General features: G+C 40.9%; 1 protein-coding gene and 1 long non-coding RNA gene across 27 annotated transcripts in view; one reads left to right on the top strand and one right to left on the bottom strand.

The window, feature by feature from the left end:
* The window catches only part of LOC135977047 (uncharacterized), a 31,372-nt gene extending 30,735 nt beyond the window's left edge, over positions 1–637 (bottom strand). Inside the window, exon 1 of the long non-coding RNA XR_010594368.1 lies at positions 499–637. This is a non-coding gene — a long non-coding RNA (uncharacterized LOC135977047). The remainder of the gene's footprint in view (positions 1–498) is intronic.
* ROBO2 (roundabout guidance receptor 2) overlaps positions 1–20,416 on the top strand; it is a 1,484,585-nt gene that overhangs the window by 643,401 nt on the left and 820,768 nt on the right. The gene's annotated exons all lie outside the window — the stretch shown is intronic.

Below are 20,416 nucleotides of genomic sequence, written 5' to 3'. Positions count from 1 at the left end.
ATCAGTAGATACTGGGGTCATAGGCGTGCGCAGCACATTTCATTAGGGTGTGCACCCAGGGAATTTTTTTTTTCTAAAGGCAAACATCATAAAGGTTCGGGTGCAGGAGGGAGTGCGGGGTGTGGGAGGGGGTTTGATGTGCAGGAAGGGGCTCGGGGTAAGGGATTGGGGCAGAGGAGGGGTGTGTGGTGTATGAGGGGGCTCAGGGAAGGGGGTTGGGGTGCAGGAGGGGTGCAGGGTGCAGTGAGGCCTCAGGGTAGGGGGTTGGGGTGCGAGGTGGAGGCAGGGGGCTCAGGGCAGGGGATTGGGGTACAGAAGGGGTGCGACAGGGGTCTCAGGGCAGGGAGTTGGCATGCATGGGGGTGCAGGGTGCAGCAGGGGGCTCAGGGCAGGGGGTTGGGGTGCAGGAGGGGTGCGAGTTGCAGACAGGGAGCTTAGGGCAGGGAGTTGGGGGGCGGGGCGCAGGAGAGGTTCGGGCTCCGGCCCAGTGCCACTTACCTGCAGTGGCGCACTCCCTGCCTGCCTGCTCTGGCCCCACGCTGCTCTCCACGTCCCTGTGCGGCCCCTGGGGGGGGGGGGGCCACAGGGTTCCGCATGCTGCCCTTGCCACGCCTCCAGGTACCTCTCCCGAAGCTCCCATTGGCCGTGGTTCCCCGTTCCTGGCCAATGGGAGCTTGGGGGCGGAGCCTGCGGCAGCACGGGGGGCAAATCCCGTGGGCCAGATCCAAAGCCCTGAGGGGCCGGATCCGGCCCGTGGGCATTAGGGTGTAGCTGGGCACTCCCAGCACACCCCTTGCGCATGCCCAGGAGTGGGATCACTTTTTTAAACTCTAAAGCAGTAATAGCTCCTCCTACAGTCATAACACTTGACTGTTGTGTGTATCCTTTTTGTTAAAGGGAATACCACTGGAAGATCATACAAGCAAAGGATTTCACCCTCCTTTCTCCTATCCCTATTTCTGATGCCTTGGAAAGCTGTTCCTTACTGGATCAATCTCTGCCAGTAAGACTTTGAGCTATAGGGAGATAAAGCAAAACTGTGGCTGAATGGAAAACTAATGTTTAGGGTGTATTGGAAAACAGAGGCTTCATATTGCTTTAAACTATGAAATTGTTTAAAATATCTCAAAGTATTCAGCTCCACTCCTAATTTTAAAGTCATTTTAGATTTTTTTTCCAGACAAATGAATTTTGTTACAAGTCTTATGCATACAGTGAACCTTGAAGGAAAATAGCACTCTGAATTAATATCCGGTTTATACCATTGACTATGACTCCAAATCATTTGCCCATACAACTGTTTTTAGAGCCTCAAGGGCTCCAAGAAAAAGCCAGTAGTTAACAGTTGTTACCAATCACTACTCAATCTGGTCTTCATAGCTGGGGAGAAGAGGATCCAGCTGTTTGAGGTTTTCTGATGCAAAATTCCTTCTTAATAAACTCCCAGTCTTATGCTTACACTCACATGTTCTATACTTTTTGGGGGGGCGAGGGGGGCGGCTTGGGGAAATGAAGGGATTAGCAGTATCATGCCTCTGAGTCAGTAAGTTAATTAAAGGCTGTGTGTATAAAATGGAACAATGAATTATTTAGTGGATAACAAACATGATATAAAATTCCATTTGTTGGCATTCCAAGTCCATTTTTAGTTCTCGAATGCGTACATTACTATTTCTGCATAATACTAGAAAATATAACTGTTTGTAAAGATGTTAGCTAAGATTCAGGCAAAAATGCTTCCTATGTTCTGTGCTTTCCTAAATTGCATCCATGTTCTATTTTTTTATATTTATGTGAAATTGGGGAGGAGAGAAGTGTTTATATAAAATATAAAGTCTGTAAGAAGAGCTAGTACTTAACCCAAACCCAGAATTCTAACACAGTCAAAGTTTGGAGATACTTGAGTTGTAAACTGGAATCCGTTCAGATTTTGCAAATCACCACTGTCTTCGCTATGACTCAAAGCAAACCTGGATTCACTTCCTAAAATTCGTGGAATGTGAATTTTGGCCATCACATTTACCGAGTGTTTTTGTGGGTGGTTTTTTTTTTTTCCCCTTTCCTCTGCCAAATTTAGGCTGATCCTGCAAGCTGTTCTATGTGTCAAACCTTTGATGTGCAAATTGACATTGACTTCAGTGGAGCTCTATATGGGCATACCCATGTAGAACACCTTGACATTTTGGGGCCTTATCTATTTTTGTGTCAAACATATTTCTGACCTTTCTCTCAACTGCTTACTTGAGCTGCTTTATCACTCCGTGAATTGAAAGCCATGTAAATTGGCAAGGCTGTCTGTTGTGATCAACCTCTGTTCTTGATGCCATAGTTAGAAAGTGCTCTAGAGTGTGTCATTCTTTTAACTAGAGCCAAAGGAAATGATTACTCTATCACCAGTAATGACTGATATCCATTCAGTATAAAACCAGATCCAATACACGTTTGGCGATGCTGGCTTGGCAACAGACAATTGAAAACTAAATTTGTATCACAGAGACCTAGGGTAAAAAAAAAAAAGTGCCCAAGTGATTAACAGTCTAAATATGACTCAAGTTTTACTGAAAGTCAGTTCATAAGTACAAAAGCACCAAATCCTCAAAGGTGTTTGGGTGTGTAAATTGGTGTCAGTACCATGGTGTCCCCTCTGGCCAGGTCTGTCATGGCACCTGAGCTCACTCAGGCTTGTAGAGCTGTTAGTCTATTCCTAGTGCCAACATATCTGAAAACCCTATCTGCTCTTATGTCTATCAGGGGATTGGTAGGGGAACCCAGGCTTGCCAACTCCACTGGGTACCAGCTCAGGGCCTTCAAGCTAGAAAAGCTGAATCAAAGTTCACCAACTCTAGCTGTGCCCTGACTCCTTTCTACCTCATCTCGTCCGCTAGTCTTTCTACAGTGTTGTCCCTGAGCAGCATTTCAGAAGCTTGCTGACAGGAGTTTGGTTGGGTTTCCTCTCTGCCCGCCCCCCCCTCCCCCCCCTACACACACACACACACCCCGCCTGCTCACTCCTCTGGTAGCTGCCCCACCCCTCTGCATCCCAGTCCTCTTACCCTTCCAGAACCTTGAAAGGGCCTGCTTTTCAGAAAAACTTGCACCCCAGCCCTCTGAAAACTGAGCCTTTTCAAGGTCTCAAGCCAGGCACCTGAAATCACTAGTCACTTCTGAAAGCATAAGCCTCCAGACCCAAGAATATTCATGATGCCAAAATTGTTTGATTCTTGCGAGGGCTTCACAGGCTGGCTGATCCTTTAAGACAAGTCGGGCTCCGTGCTTATGTACACTTACAGCGCTGCAGCAGCACAACCGCATCGGTGCAGCTGTGCCTTTGTCTACACTGATAGCTTCTCCTGAGAGGCAATAGCTATGTCGGCAGGAGAAACTCTTCTATTGACATAGCACTGTCTACACTGGGAGTTAGGTCATTATAACTGTGTGGCTTAGCAGTGTGATTTTCCCCCCACCCCTGAGCGAGGTAGTTATACCAACATACGTTTCTAGTATAGACCCGGGCTCAGATTTACCTGTGACCTGGTAGCTATTCGCCAGCTGTACATGATACGGAGACTTAATTATAACTGACTAGGGGTGATCAGAGATTATTACATAAATAGAGGGGATAACTCAGAGAAGGTAGGAAATTTTCGTATCTGGAAAGGACCTGCCAAAGGTTGGAGAGGAAAAGGCAGCCTGGAGTGAAATGCTTTGTGTTATGTTGTAGCTGCGTGAAGCAGCATGTTTCCTTTCAGAAAGAAAGAGGGCATAGGCAGAGTGGACATTGAGACAAGCCCAGGCGACCCATAGAGTGCAGTTACCATAGTCTTTTCTGCATTCTTGTAATCACAGAATGGGAGTACAGTATTTTTTGAACAACTGTTAGAGGGGAAACTAAGGACCAAGCCCAGGAAAAACAATTGAAGTACCGAAGAGCTGTGGCCAGGGGCAAGGGAGTGGAATGAATAAACGAGCAATAGAATTAGTTGAAATGCTGGAGTGTGTGTGTGTGTGTGTGTGAGGTAATAATGAAGGAACCACAGAGCCTTCCCGGTGGGGGTGGGGGTGTGTGCACGCGCGCTTTTGTCTGCAGAGAGCGTACCTGGACAGCCTGGTCTCCTGCAGGGGGTTTTGAAAATAGGCCGGATGGCTATGCTCTGGCAAGAGCTCTTTGTGTTGATTTAACAGACCTCTGAAGGATTTTTGCATAATGATTTCTACTTGATAGAAAGAAATGATATGTTTCCCTCCTAAGTGGATAAATTACTCATAATTTATCCATCTACTTAAGAATTAAAGTGTGCATGAGGGGGAATGGGGGCGGTAGTACAATCCTCCTATTCTTAAATATTGTAGTTCTTATATCCTTTTCAGGATAAGCAACAGAAGTCAGTATCAAACCCAAGTGCATTAATTTTCATTGAATTCTATTCATCACTCTTTACAAATTATTCTATAGCTGGAGAAAATAAGTGAACGTCCAGCACTACGATATTTAATGTTTTTTTGCTAATTTTGTAGTTATGACTTAGTTTTTCTGTACTCTATGTCAGCATAATTAATTGTTTCTATAGGACTGTGTTTCCATTTGGCTGTTTGACACCTGGATTCTATTTACTTTTGGCACCTTTTGTATATGGAATTTTTTTTTAATGCTTAATAATTCGTACATAAGGCTTAGCACAAAAAGGGCTTATTTCGTGTTTGCTGTAGCACTTTACAGTTGGTCTTCTGGCTCAGCTATAGTCTGGTTAGCAGCATACAGACAGTGTGAGAGAGGCTTTATGGGCCATATTATTGCATTGTAACACTGATGTAAATCCTGGGTAACACCAATACAATTACTGGTTAATTTGTGTAAGTGTTGAGTATCTGCCTTTGTGGCTTTTAAGATTTCAAGTTACACCAGCGATATGACCCTTGAAACGCAAATCAAATTACTTATATGTAAACTTACCGTAAGATCTGCACGAACCTTAGTTTGACTATAAAGATTTACCTCTCTAACTTAAAACAACAAATTATCATTTAAAATGAGTGCCTAACTGAAGGCATTTTTAGACCTTTTTTTTAAAAAATGGCTACTTTTTCTGCTCATATCTCAGGGCCTGCAATAAAATTGTAGGAACTATGGCACTGAGTCCAAATTGTATCATTTTAGATGTTTGTTTACTCAGTGGCATCTATAAATCAGATAGTTACTGATCGAAAGCCTCCAGGCTTTTGCAGATCTCATTCTTAGACACCTAACTCTCCATATGCATTGTAAGGGGTAGTCAATAGATGGACTGCAGGCCAAATCTTGATCACCAGATGCTTTTGAATGGTCCCAAAATCTTTATTTACTTATCATTCATGTTGTTGTTTTCTCTGTAGTCTGAATCTTGACTACATTGTTACCAAGAAATTTGGACCTTGACAAAAAATAATTGACTATCCCTGGCATAGGGAGTCTGGATCCCTAACCTAGGGCTGTGCATTCCATTAGGCAGCAAGGCACCTAAAGTTGGACATTTCAATGGAGTCTAAATTCCTAACCTTATAACCAAGTGCTGAAGGAGCTTTCATGTTCAAATAGGTATAGCATACAATCTTCTTCCTAAAGTACCTAAAAAAAGCAATCAGGAAAGAAATGGGTAAGTGTCCTGTTAACCTGAAAGCTCTAATATGGTGGTGTCACTGCTATTTTCAGCATTATGAAGAGTTTTATTAAATTGCAAACACTTTTAGCAAAGAAACTTTCTGCCTGGACTGAGTAATGTTAAGCATTCTGCATTTATAATTACTTTGCTTCACAAGCAAAGCTCCACTTCGCCTTTGTGACGTACAAATATAGTTCTCTATATTTTTTTTTCCTTGAGCCTACAAATACAATAGGCTAGCAGCATTAGCGGTGTGATAGGTTCCAAGTACGTCCAGAATACATGTACTGACTCTTGGGTCAGGGCCAGGGGTGGCTCCAGGGACCAGTGCAGCAAGTGCGTGCCTGGGGCGGCAAGCCACGGGGGGCGGCCTGCCAGTCGCTGTGAGGGCGGCAGTCAGGCGGCATTCAGCGGCATGCCTGTGGGAGGTTTCGGCGGCGGGTACACCGAAGCCGCGGGACCAGCAGATCACCCGCAGAAATACCGCCGAATCCGCGTGACCGCGGACTACCCACAGGCATGCTGCTGAACGCCGCCTGACTGCTGTGCTTGGGGCAGCAAAAAACATAGAGCTGCCCCTGGTCAGGGCAAGAATATTTGACTGTTGGTTTCAGCTGTATTCTGCTTATGTTTGACTGTTAAAATTAATTGACATAAGAGCAGAACTTGGGCTGAGAAATTTATTTTTAACTATCAATGGAAATGCCACCTAATTTAATGTACTGCATACTACTTTGTGGTTTCTCTGCTGTGACCATGTAGCTATCTTTATTAGGTAACATACAGGAAACAACAGTCTCTGTCTGCATAGTCTAGAACTGGTGGCAGTACCCATGAATGGAAGATAAGATTCTGGGTTTTCCTATATCTAGCTGTGCCTTATTTCATCTTAAATCTTCCACTTACTAAACCTGAGACCTTCAGTTGACTGTGCAAGACCTATCCCTACACCATTGGGGTCAATAGAAATCTGTGTGGGTGTAGTCAAATGTGGGATTGATTCTACATTTGGATGTTATGTAGGTAATGCAACTTTATGGTCCAGGGTTTCTTATTTAAATGGGTTTTTAATCTTCTCTACGCAATTAGACTGCATCTTTCATCCATGCCACTTGTCTAAGCTCCCCCCTTGAACAATTTTTCCCCCCCTCATTACCTAGAATGTAGCCTGAAAAGAAATTCAAGTTCTAGCATCAGGAAGAAGTTCAAATGCAACTAACAAAAGAGCTGCATAGCATGAATTTTTTTGGTACAAATTATAGACCGGGGTCGGCAATGTTTGGCACGCGGCTCGCCAGGGTAAGCACCCTAGCGGGCCGGGCCAGTTTATTTACCTGCTGATGCGGCAGGTTCAGCTGATCGCGGCCCCCACTGGCCGCGGTTCGCCGTCCCGGGCCAATGGGGGCAGCGGGAAGCGGAGTGGGCAAGGGATGTATTGGCCGCAGCTTCCCGCTGCCCCCATTGGCCCGGGACGGCAAACCGCGGCCAGTGGGGGCCGCGATCAGCTGAACCTGCCACATCAGCAGGTAAATAAACTGGCCCGGCCCGCTAGGGTGCTTACCCTGGCGAGCCGCGTGCCAAACATTGTTGACAACTGTTATAGACTGATCTGAGATAGACAAAAGCAAATCAGGGGAGAATAAAGCCTTCAAATTGAGGTTCCCTCACCCCAACCCTAGGGAGTTTCTTGGGGGAAACGGATAATTACAATGCCAATTTTTATCTGTAAAGTAATAAGATTACCAAATGTCCCATTTTTAAAGGGATAGTCCTGTTTTTTGGGGACTTTTTCTTATATAGGTGCCTATTACCCCCACCCCAGTCCCGTTTTTTCACAGTTGCTATCTGGTAACCCTATAAAGTAACATGGAAAATTTATGACCTTATAAGTCTATTCTTGGCTAGAGAATCTCATTTTGATATTCCCCCTTAAATGACTAATAAAGCACCTCTGATAGTAATAAACCATTTTTCTTTGACATTTCATGATAACTGTAACAACAAATAAAGAGGAGACTTCAAAGACTGCTTACCTCAAAAGCTCTATAAAATCCATTTGAATAAAATCCATGACTTTAACAAAGGTGATGTTGAAAATGTCATGGAATTAAATTAATGGTCTATTTCTCTTCATATTGTCTATATTTTATTCATAATTTATTCTACAGCACATATTGCATGTTGATTGAAGGAAATATTAAATCCAGCTGAGCTTTAGGCAATTTTTAAAGGAATTAATATAATTATACATGTTAATAGACTTGAATCTGCTTTTATTTGGCCATGTCTGTCATATAACAGATCACTAAGCTTTGTCTTTTATACCCATTAATCTTTCACTAAGACTCAGAAGTTACCATTCTATACCTGTACCCACCTCTTCGTGCTCCTATAATGACTTTTGAGTTAACCACCAGGGCTTAGAGTGAGCTTGTACTGGCCAAAATGCAGTATCCCTTTTTTGTTCTTCCCATCTGTTTCTGCAGAATTCAAACTTTTTCTACATACAAAAATTAAACAATTTTATAGCCCCTCTGGTTATGAAGAAACCATTCTGAATGAGAACTGATGAAGTCTTGAATCTGAAGCAGTAACTTTGAGAGATGAGCTCTGCATCTATCAGTCTCAACCGGATATTAATTCTGAAGACTAATGACTGTAGATGGCAGTATTAACTATTTCACCATGGATCATTTTAGTGGAAATATTCAGCAACACTTGGTTTATGGGTATAATTTGTGGTGATTGGAGCTAGAGTCAAGTATCTTCATTCCCCTCCCAGTCTGACCCTAGTCAAGCCCAAAACAAGGGTGGGGGGGGGGACTAAGTTTTAAATATTTTTTTTCCTCTTAGTAATCCTACCTCTTACCGTAATACCACTTGATAACTTCCACTAAAACAGCCTGAGTGAGGATTGAAAGACTTAATCCAACATTTATACCTGAAAATGCAGTTTTAAAAGGAACAAAGTAATGTGTTTCTGAGTAAATCATATAAGCATCTGTTATGTGATAGGACCTTATGTACTCAAAACTTGGTCACATACGTAATTTGAATATTGCATGGTAATTCGTATAAATAAGCACACTCAAACATTGTTACACTTACACATTCTTCTATTGATTTGCACTGCACATACAAACTTTGGGCCTGTTTCTTCAAATGGCTACTCCTGCCATGTATAGTTACGGAAGCACAGAGTCCTGTTAAATTTAATGGAACTACACAGCTGGATAACACTTGGCCCATTCTCCTATGTTGCTGTCCCCTAATACCAGTCCTCCTTGCTCATCCCTCCCTCCAACACGTGAATCCAAATTTCTATTTTCTCTCCAGTCTTGTTTCCCATAGCAATGGTAGCTGGTTGTGCAAGTTTGGATAAAATAGGATTCCTGGAGCTTCAATCTCTATGTGGAGGCTGGTGAAGGGGGTGTTTTGAGCTGAGAGTGTCGTGGTGGTGGACGTAGCCTCTTGAGGTCTGAGTTCTTAGAAGGAAGAGCATTTGGGGGCTGGGAAGGGTTTATCAACAGTATTGGTATGGGCTGGAAGAATGGTGAGAGCAACCTAGCTCTTCCTAGCCAGGTTCATTTACACGCTCTCTCTCCCGCCCCTTTACCTGGCTCTCCCACTTTGAGATTGGGATGAAACATTCGCCAGAGGGCCCCAGTCTGTGGGGTCATTACAAAAAACAGATCAATGTGCAGAAATGCTATGTATTTATTAATTATTTGTCCTGAATACCAGTGACTTTAGTTTTCTCCAACCCTTGGCCAAAGTCTTTCTCTTGTCTTCCTTCCTCTCATTTCTCAACTACCTCTAACCATTTCTTTCTGAGAATGCTCCTTGTCTAAATGGGGGGATGGATAGCTCAGTGGTTTGAGCATTGGCCAGGGTTGTGAGTTCAATCCTTGAGGGGGGCCACTTAGGGATCAGGGCAAAATCAGTACTTGGTCCTGCTAGTGAAGGCAGGGGGCTGGACTCAATGACCTTTCAAGATCCCTTCCACTTCTAGGAGATGGGATATCTCCATTAATTTAAAAATTCCTGTACCTAATTCTCCTAATCTCTACCCATGTACTTATGAGGCAATATATTCTCTAGTGAATAAGTTACAAGGCTGATCTTGTTCAGAGAACTAGATAACCACCCTTAGAAACTATCACATCTGGGGTTTCACATAAGTAATTCCTAGGTCTGGTTTGATGATTTTTCATACCTGGTTTAAACCTTCTTACAGCATTGCTGTTCTGTCTCTCCTCTCTCTGGAGAACAACAGACAGACAAAGGGAAAGTTTTTTCCCAATTTTAAAAAGTTCTAACCCTCCTGTGGGCATCTGACCAAAAGAGCCAACTCCCTTCCTTTTACCTATGGGCTTTTTTAACCCTTTACAGGTAAAGCAAGTAGAGAAATCCCCGTTAATGGTTGTTTGTAGCTGGCTCGCTGGCTAGGTGTCTATAAAAGGGAGATACCCTCCCCCCCACCCTTCATTTATCACACACCTAGAGGCCACAATCAGGATTAGTGCCCCAATGAGCTACCATGTTCATACACACAGAGGCAGTCTCTCTCACTAAATTATATGCTTTTTCAAGATAAATGGCAGGGGAAATAGAGGTGAAGTGACTTGCCAAACTTCTGCACCATCATGTTTAAAGAAAGAATGCAGTGGGATCAGGGGTGTTCTAGAGTCTTGCTGCTATTAAGTGGGGCTTTGTAAAGCAGGACTTGATGACAGTTGTGTACACAATTTAGTTTGTCAACAATTTCACCTACATTCCATAATATCTGTGAGGTACTGAGCTAGTATATGAAGCTGTATGAAATGGCTCGATATTCCCTCTGAATATGTAATTAATGCTTAATGACTTACCTTTAAAATGCACATTCTACTTTGAATTGTTTAAATGGATTATGGGACACTGATTATGGGGTGCAATATTTTCAATATCTTATTGTGCTGATGGGACCCACCTTCTTCCTTCTCGCCTTTTTCCATTACAAATTGTTCTGGAGTATTTGAGAGGTGTGTGTGTTTTTAGTCAAGTCCATAACTTTATCATAACTAGAGCAGTTTGAAAGGTTTTTGGGTTGTTGTGTTTATATATAAAACCTTTTTCTGTCTTCAAATGCTGTTCGGTTGAAACCAAAATATGTTGTGTGTTTTTTTTTTTTTTTTTTTTTTTTTTTTTTGTTATTTTGTTTTTGACAAGCATCTTGCTGGGACGAGAGCTCAGGTTCAATACTGGGGGGAGAGGGGTGTTGAACCAAAGAGACACAGCCAGCTTGCCCCAGTAGCCTTGCGATTAGGGCTCTTGTGTTTAATGTGGGAGCCCTGGGTTCCAGTCTCCACTTTGCCTGGAGTTTCCCACATCTCAAGTAAGTGCCCTAACCACCAAGCCATAGTCAGTGTGTCTCATTTTATTTCAAAGAAAATTTTTGAAAGGTGTGGCTTTTTTGCCCTGATGCAGAAAGAAAACAAATTCACAAACTTAGACATTTTCCATGAAACAGAATTCTCGTTTTCTGGCCAGCCCTAATTGTAAACCGCCCCCCCCTTTTTTTTTAAATACCCCAACAATACAAACACCAATAAGCAAAATTGCAGTAAAAGTGGTGCTGTGATAGTTTCTAAGGGTGGTTATCTAGTTCTCTGAACAAGATCAGCCTTGTAACTTATTCACTAGAGAATATATTGCCTCATAAGAGTGCACTTGTAGTAGTATTGCTTAAATAATTGCTCATCAGTGAATAATCAAATATATTGATGCCTTTTGAAAAAAGCTAATAAATCATGTCTTTAGTGTAAATACTATTCTGAAAGTTAGCTTTTCAGTTAAAACTATTTAATTTTCATTTGCAATTCAAACTTCTGTACAATTTATTTGCAGTAATAAAAGATACTGAGATGCCTTTCTAAAGATACTTCCACCAGCAGTCCTTAAGTCTTTGTATAGTGGTGCTAAAGTGGGCCAAGTAGTCCAATATCTATTTTTTTTCTTTGAGATCATATTGGCACATTGTGTCTGTCTCATAGTAGAACAATATGTTTGAGTGGCACAGAATAAGAAAGCACGAATAAAAATGAAGGAAAATACTATACACTAGAATAAGAAGGTTATTTGATGGTGTAACTACTTTAACATGCTAATATATACCAGTATATATCTTAATTCCTTTTAAAAAGTCAGATATTAGTGACACTGGGTCTTTATATAAAAATAGTTATACCACCAGGTGCATTAGCAGACAGTGGACATCAAATAAGTCTATTTATTTTAATCTTGCTCTTCTACAATCCCTCTGCTTCTCACTGAAAAATGTTATTTTTTTGGAAAACCTCTCAAGTTTTGTCTCAAGTAAGCTCCACTGGAAAGTAATCCTTTCTGGAAGGGATTGCCTGAACACATGCATAAAATAAGAATATTCTTAAGTCCTAAAGGCACTTGGACCCAAAGTTCTCGGGCTGGAACAACTGTATATCTCTTAGTATCTTAACAGTACAATAATCAAAAATACACTTCAGGTTAAATAATAACACTGTTGTTGGCCATGCTTTGTCTTTCTGAGGATGCTATATTAAATGGCAGATGGCCTCATTTCCTCTTGAATTTCCATAGTCTCATTGTTTGGTCTTAAGTTGCTAATGTATCATATGCATATCCTTTATGTAAATACCATGAATAACAGGGTACCATTCTTAAGAAAAGGCTTGGTTTTGCCTTTTAAATGGGTTTTGTCAGATAGCTTATGCATGTATTCATATTTGTATTTTTCTGGATATATGCATAATTATATGAGAACTGGGATTTTCATACCAACTGATGGCAGCCTTAAGCAGACACCCTTTAATTCGTGGTGGATCCAAAACTTCCAATTCTGCTTTAGTTCACCTGAAATGCCACAAGGATAAGATCTCAGCCCAAGTTGAAATGAACTGAAAGTAAGTTTGAGATTCCAGTGATGTCTGATCTTAGCCTGAATTCCAGCCTATCCCTGAGCTGGATTAATACTGCACCATCTGGTCTTCTGGAGACAAATTTCAGCCTACATGCAAAAATTAAAGCTTCCTTTGCTAATTCTCATCTCAGGGCATAGCATCAGTATTCTCTACCTACAAATATGAAGTTAGTATCACAGAAATATTATAACTAATAGAATAAACACTTCCCCATTAGTGATATTTCACATTTCTCTCCTGACTTCCACACTAATTTTCAATGGAACCCAGAGGTGAGTTCACAATGAATGTGGGGAAATGTTTTCATAAATGGGAAATGTCTATTGTTCCATTCAACTTAATCTTGCATTTCTAGAACACTTCTGATTTTAAGTTAGCACGAACGTACAATAATACCACAAAACATAAATTTCTCTTAATTGAAAGTGGTTTTAAAAATGGACAGAAAATTGAAATCAACATAGGTAAAATGTTCAGTACAACTGCAATGTACAAACACAGCTACACTTCAAGCTTTACAGCTCTACAGCTGTACATACTATCAGAGGGGTAGTCATGTTAGTCTGTATCCACAAAAGCAACGAGGAATCCAGTGGCACCTTAAAGAATAACAGATTTATTTGGGCATAAGCTCAAGTGGTTAAAAACACTTCTTCAGATGCATGGAGTGAAAATTAGAGAGACAGGCATAAATATAGATTGGCAGATGAAGAGAAGGGAGAAAACTAGTGTTGAAGGCCAATTTAGTCAGGGTGGATGTAGTCCACTCCCAATAATTGATGAGGAGGTGTCAATACCAAGAGAGGGAAAATTTTGTAGTGAGCCAACCACTCCTAGTTTCTATTCATGCCTAAATTGATGGTGTTAAGTTTGCAAATGAATTGTAGTTCAGCAGTTTCTCTTTGAAGTCTATTTTTGAAGGGTTTTTTTGTTGTTGTTGAAGAATGACTACTTTTAAATCTGTTATTGAGTGTCCAGGGAGATTGAAGTGTCTGATTTGTGTCAATTTATCCTTTTACGTAGAGACTGTCGGGTTTGGCCAATGTACATGGCAGAGGGGCATTGCTAGCACATGATGGCATATATCACATTAGTAGATGTGCAGGTGAATGAGCCTCTGATGGTGTGGTTGGGTCCTATGATGGTGTCGCTAGAGTAGATATGGGGACAGAGAAGGCAATGGGGTTTGTTACAGGGATTGGTTCCTGGGTTAGTGTTTCTGTGGTGTGTAGTTGCTGGTGAGTATATGCTTCAGGTTGGGGGGCTGTCTGTAAGCAACAATTGGCCTGTCTCCCAAGGCCTGTGAGAGTGGGGGATCATTTTCCACTATGATTCACATTAAAATATACTTTTATGAGCTCCTTTGTGTAGGCAGTTAAGGAAGAGATGCTTATCAAATCTGTACTGAGAGAATTATAGGTCTGAATCTTAATGTTGTAGCTACTTTGTGATTTTTGAAGAAGTGGAGTGGTTAAAGAAGTCTGCAGATTACACTTTGTAAATGAACTAGAGATGACAATTGAACATTGTGACAAGGCTACTCTGTCAATATAGCAGAGGTACTGTCGATATATCACGCATGTTGGGATATTATGCCTTTTTTTAACTTACCTTAGGAGGAAAACTGGAAACTAAATAACAAATGGAGATAATTAGCATTGGGAAATTGAAACTGTTTTGCTAGACACACACACACACACACACACACACACACTTTATTTCAGGGTTTTTGAACAGGGGTTGCCGCTTGTGTAGGGAAAGCCCCTGGCAGGCCAGGCCGGTTTGTTTACCTGCCCCGTCCGCAGGTCCGGCTGATCACAGTTCCCACTGGCTGCGGATCACTGCTCCGGGCCAATGGGAGCTGCTGGAAGAGGCGCGGGCTGAGGGACATACTGGCCGCAGCTCCCATTGGGCGGAGCAGTGATCCATGGCCAGTGGGAGCCATGATCGGCCGGACCTGCGGACGGGGCAGGTAAACAAATCGCCCTGGCCTGTTGGGGCTTTCCCTACACAAGCGGCGACCCCTGTTTTGAGAAACCCTGCTTTATTTCTTCCATTGCTCTGGAGGCAACTACTTTATTTAGCCCAAACTTACTACATTTAAAGGACCTTGACTCTGTGTTTACATCATTGGCTCAATTCACGTTTGCTCATCTCTAATTTTGAGACTCCCTATGTTAGCAAGTGGAGAGTCCTCAACCATTATCAACCATAAGAGCTGAAATTTTGACGCCTTTGAGATCAATTAATTTTTCTGATTAACTTCACTGAAGCCAGGATCTCACCTAGCATCTCTAAAAAGCTTTTCTTTTATGATTCTGATGCAAAAAACAATGATGCTAATCCTCTTCCCATACTGTATATCCCACACATTGTTTATAGCCACCTAAATTCAGTTGGCTATTTTTGTGACCTGAAAATTTCTATAACTTCTATAGGAACTTTTAATAATTGAAAACCTTCTAACTTAGAGTTGTAACACAAAGAATTACTAGAGCATGATCTTGAAATTCCCCTTCCCTGAGCTCTTTTGTTGAAACTTGATCACTCAGGTGTGTGTTGTCCCCTCTTTATCCCCCACCCCACAAGAAATGAGACTATGGCTGAAGGGAATTCACCTATAGGTTTAATTAATACTCTCAGGTAACTGAGGTACCAACATAGTTCTACACACATTCTAATAACAAGAATTATACATTTTTCTGAGTGATGGCTTTTAAACATATTTAAAGGGTCTGAGGGCAATAGCCATAAAATATTTTCCGATGGAAAATAGCACAACATCGAGGGTAATATGCCCATTCAAAGAACATAACTTCCCCATTTTAGGGCAACTTCCTTCACCTGCCCCCAGTTTTTTGTTTTTTTTTTTTTGCTTGGGAACAATCATGGTGTTCAGATTGGGTTATGTATTTATTGTGTTGACTGGGTTTTTAATCCCTGTCAGACTCTTCCACAAGTTTCTTATGTTTGTAAAGATTTAAGCACAATTCCTTCCCAATCCCAATTTGACAGTCCAATCCATATGGGCAGATCCTTGTCCCCATTTAGTGCCCTACTGGATTTGGTGGGGCTCTGAATGGGTGTTAGTTTCTACCCACGTGGATCTGATTGTAGGATCAGTGCCATGAACATTTTTACACCTAAAATTTTATTCGCTGATCAGTTTGACTTTCCAAGGGGATGCAGCTAGTAACAACTGATCATGGTATTACAAGGATTGGGTCTAGAAAAAGAGGATCAAATTTCAGGAGTGACCTAGTCTGGTGTGACATTGGGGGTAGATTCACAAGAATACCAGAATCAGGCCCCACTGATTCACAAAACCTCTAGGCAGCTGCACGTGAACCCTGTAAGGTCGACACTCAGTACCTAAATTTTTGCAGTAAAAGTTTCCTAGTTACTTATGCTTTTGCCTCTGAGTCTGCACGTTGCAGCTGCACACCAGGCCTCCAAATGCCTAAGCTCCAGAGTGATGCATGAACTGGGGGAAGAAGGGCATTTTTTTCCCACCTAACTCAACTGTGGGGCCTGATCCAGTAAATATAGTCAGACCTCACTTACTGGATTGGATTCTTATAGGCAAAATTATACAAAATAGATTGGGGGGTAGGGGAAGAGGGAGATAATATGCAAGTTTGAGTGACACTGTAGCCGCAGAGGTAGAGCAGTCAGCTGGGAGGAGAGAGACCTAGGGTCTTAGTTCCCATGCTCCAATGACTGTTTAATTTATTATTCACAGTCAAAAAGCTTTCTCAAAAGAAACTGAGGAGCCCTACCTCAGAATATCCCACATACCAGTAGCTAGTGCACTCACCTGAGAAGTGGCAGATCACTGTTCAAATCCCTCCTACCTCTCAACTGGAGGGGAGTACTTGAACTGGGTGGTCTCCCACATCCCAGATGAGTATCATAACCACAGGGCTAAAGATTATGAAGGAGGTGGTCCTCTTTCCCCTGTGCCATCCCTCTGGTTCTTGCTAAAACAGCGTAAGTGACTAACACCAAGAAAGATTTGACAGATGAGAATCCCAAGCAGAGGGAGGCGTCTCCTTGTAGCCTAGATTTAGGCATCTATCTCTGAGAGGTGTGGGGCTCAGCACACACCCCTCAACTTGACATCTCCCATTGGCTAGCTTAGGCAAGGAGCTGCCTAGCATATTGGTCTTTGTGAATCCCACACTGAGGCACCTATCTCTCCCAATTCATTTCATAGGGAGCCTAGGCAGAGCCAAATGCAGACTTTGTGAATCCCAGTGACTTTTATAGGCACTGAAAAGTTAGTGGTGGTGACTCTGAATGTTAGAGGGCTTTCCCTTCACCCTGTCCCCTGGTTCTTGTCACACGGACAGAAAACAGACCAGAAGTCCAAAGTGCAGGCAATACAATGTTTATTGGGGTTAATTCCAAGCAAACATATCCATAGCTCTACATGCCGGCAGACTCTGTTTCCCAGTGTTTCATTCCCAGCTCTGATGCCACAGAGCCTTGCCTGTGTCCCTATTCCCCATTCTCATCTCCCGTTCCCCTTCTCCTCCTTAGCAGGCTTAAATATACCTGCAATGCACACCCCTAGTCATGCCCCTTACAACTTATGGTCATGTTGCGTTTGGGAGAGTCGTGAGTTGGGGTCTTCATCCCACCTCTTTTGTATCCCATAGGATGGGTAAGATGTAAGCTTGGGCATTTCTTTGGTCTTTTAGTGTTTTTATACCTTCCCCCTCAAGTTCCCTTTGCCCCTCCCAACTGGTTGCTTGATTTTTGCTTTGAGAAAGGGGTTGAGGCAATCTTAGTGTGTGCTCTCGAGTAACACTTTAACTGCTCTTATCTGTTCCCATTGTACTAACAAACCCATCTGACTAGGCAGAAGCAACATCAGTGTCTTTGTCCTTTGTTTAGTATAAGATATAAGAGTATCAAAGTCAAACCCAAAATTCTATCCCAGGCTAACAAACAGACCTATATACTAACACTGAACATCACCACATGTAAGTTCCTTTTTGAATCTAGCCTATGGAGCTTAAGAATCCAAGGTAGTAGCCAAGCTACTACTGAATAAACACCATTCTCTTAGCATGTAACACTAGCCTCTATGCATGCTCACTAAATAGCCTTTATTCAACTTTGCCTCACTGCCTGTCTGCTGCATCATTTATTGCTAACAAAGCAGTTGCCTTCTTGGCCAGAGATTATCAGATATAAACTGTATTCTTCCCTGTTAAGGCGCAATAGTTCAAATTTACTTTTGGTCAAGTGACTACTTCTAACCAATCAGATTATTTAAAAAAAATATTCAAAGTTCATGCTCTTTATTCTGTTCACATTACAATAGTTCTCAAGAAAAGTGAGATTAATCAAAAAGTTATGAAAGAAACACCTGGCATATTTCCATAAACCAGTAGCTCTCCTGTGGGTTTGCAACAGTTGAGGAAAGTTTTGAAGGAACACAGAGAATCTGAGTAAAAACTTCAACACAGCTTGAATTTTTAAATATCACAGTTTCTTATGATTATGCAGCAACACAAGTAATTTTTATTTTGAAGGCAGAAGTGCAATGTCAACAGATGAAAGCTAAAAGACAGCCAAAGAGATGGTAAAGATGTATGTAGAAAACAGTGGTCGCTTTTGTTTTCACCTACATTCGTTTTCAAGGAGAATAAAATAGTCTGGGCTTCTTTAGTACATTATTTAATACTTTAGACTGAAGAGATCTCTATCTTTAAGGGCCAAGCAAGAGAATACAAGACATTAAAAAGTAGGAAATATATTGTAACTGCTTCATCTATTCTTCCAGATGGATCTGTCTTAGATATTTCTTTTGATTCCTCTTCTTCGGTGAAAAAATTCACTGTAATATTGCTTTTCAAAAATACAATACCTTACTACTGACTCAAGTTAAATATCAGTTGGTATGATTGCTTTTATTGACTACTATTTGACATTTTCTACAAACTGTTCCATTTTTATTCTTGGGAGTAGAAATGAATGTACTTGTTAGTGTCCTTGTATAACACCATTTAAAATATATATCATGTGCAACCTATATACTATTTCATACTTGATCTCCACTATAGTTCTGTGTTACATAATCTTAACAACAGCATTGCTGTCAGCTCCATCTGTAACTAAAATAATAAAATCCTGAGGGTTTAGAGTAGATGTTGAGATGATCAAGACACACTCAATGTCTTGTATTTCTAAGCCTCCAAAATGTTCTCTTTTGCAAACACTGCAGTTTGCTGTGCTGTCAAACAGCTCCAGTTTCTGGTTAATGGTTCATGTTGAACTGTTTTTCTAAATCAATCCCAGACACTGAAATGTAGTCTTGGATTTCTAGATATCCCAGGTGACTAAAATTTATTAAATCACATTAGGATAACTTTGATCTTTTATCAGCACAGGTGAATGAATACTAAAAATCTATTTAATATAAAAAAAATCTATTTTAATGTTTAATATATTTCAGTTTTGTAAGCAATTCCCGCCCCCCTCCTCTCTTCTACAAATATATTTTAGCAATCCTGCTGGAGGTTAGTGACAGGAGTTTGATGTGTTTTTTTTTTTTTTTTAAATGGTGACCAATAAGTGAATATTCTCAAATATTCATAGAAAATGAATTTTGAATCTCTTTTCCCATGTTCCGAATCATACTCCTACAATTACGGAACAAAAATATACTATGTAGTTTACATAGCTATTAATACTAACTAATGCAGCTCACCTCACCTCAAAGTATAATCTATGTGCTATATATACATAATTCAAAGTATTCAACAAATACATTTAAGCACATAAGCAAGTCATATTCAGTTGCAAACCCAAGCTTGCTAAATGAATTGCCCCAAATTGTTGCTAAAATCTAATGTCTTATACTGATAAATTATTTGCAGATGCCTTAAAGATTACACCATATTCATATTGACCTTAGTAGTAGTATGTACTTTGCTTCAAGGTGAACTAACTAAACTGATGTTATATTAAACTAAGATATAGCATGAGTGTGGTCCAAAGCCTGTTGACATCAAAAGGAGTTTTTCCATTGACTTCAGAATGCTAAAGGCATTAACATTCAAAATTTGTGTGTGTGTGTGTGTGTGTGTGTGCGTGTGAACTTTGAGGAGAGAGGTTACTCTTTAAGAAGGCAGGAACCATCTCATCCAGGCTTCTTCTGTTTTTTCTACATTAGCTAGAAGAATCATTTTATTATTAAATGCAACATTTGCCAGCAATATTAAGTGTTCATAGGCAGTTAATCTAGCTTTTTGAAACAGATTAATTTTTAACAATTTTAAGTCCTATGTTATGCACCAAAAATTTCCCTTTTGGCTTTCCATGGATGTAGTATAATGCAGTCTCACTTTGACTTATTTTCATAAGAGAATTGATCCTCGATTCCATAAACACTCCTTGAAATCAACAGGAGGTTTAGTTAACCAGTAAATGGAGGGTTGGACTCTTAACGATCAAATTTTGTCTTGTAATTGTGGATGGTGAAGGATTTAATGTCCTCAATAGATTATAGTATTAATACTAAATGATGACAGATGCATTCTGATATAATAAAACTTAACTTAAAATAACAGGATTGCTTGAAAAAGAGCGAACCATTGAAATCACCTTGTTAGATATAAATACTTAATAGTAGTTATTATAATGAAATAAAAAGTGATGGTTGTAAGGTCAAGTGTGAGAAGGAAGGAGTTGAAAGACAACACAGCCCCTTCAACATAACATAGCCTCGTAGAGGAAAAGTCTCATAAGCTTGATAAATATTCAGGGTTTGTGTATAATGAGAAATGGAATCTGATGAATGAAATGTCA

This window comes from Chrysemys picta, chromosome 1, assembly GCF_011386835.1.
Source record: "Chrysemys picta bellii isolate R12L10 chromosome 1, ASM1138683v2, whole genome shotgun sequence".
Taxonomy (NCBI): Eukaryota; Metazoa; Chordata; order Testudines; family Emydidae; genus Chrysemys; species Chrysemys picta.
The sequence above is the reverse complement of the archived record's forward strand: the minus strand, read 5'-3'. Positions and strand labels throughout refer to the sequence as shown.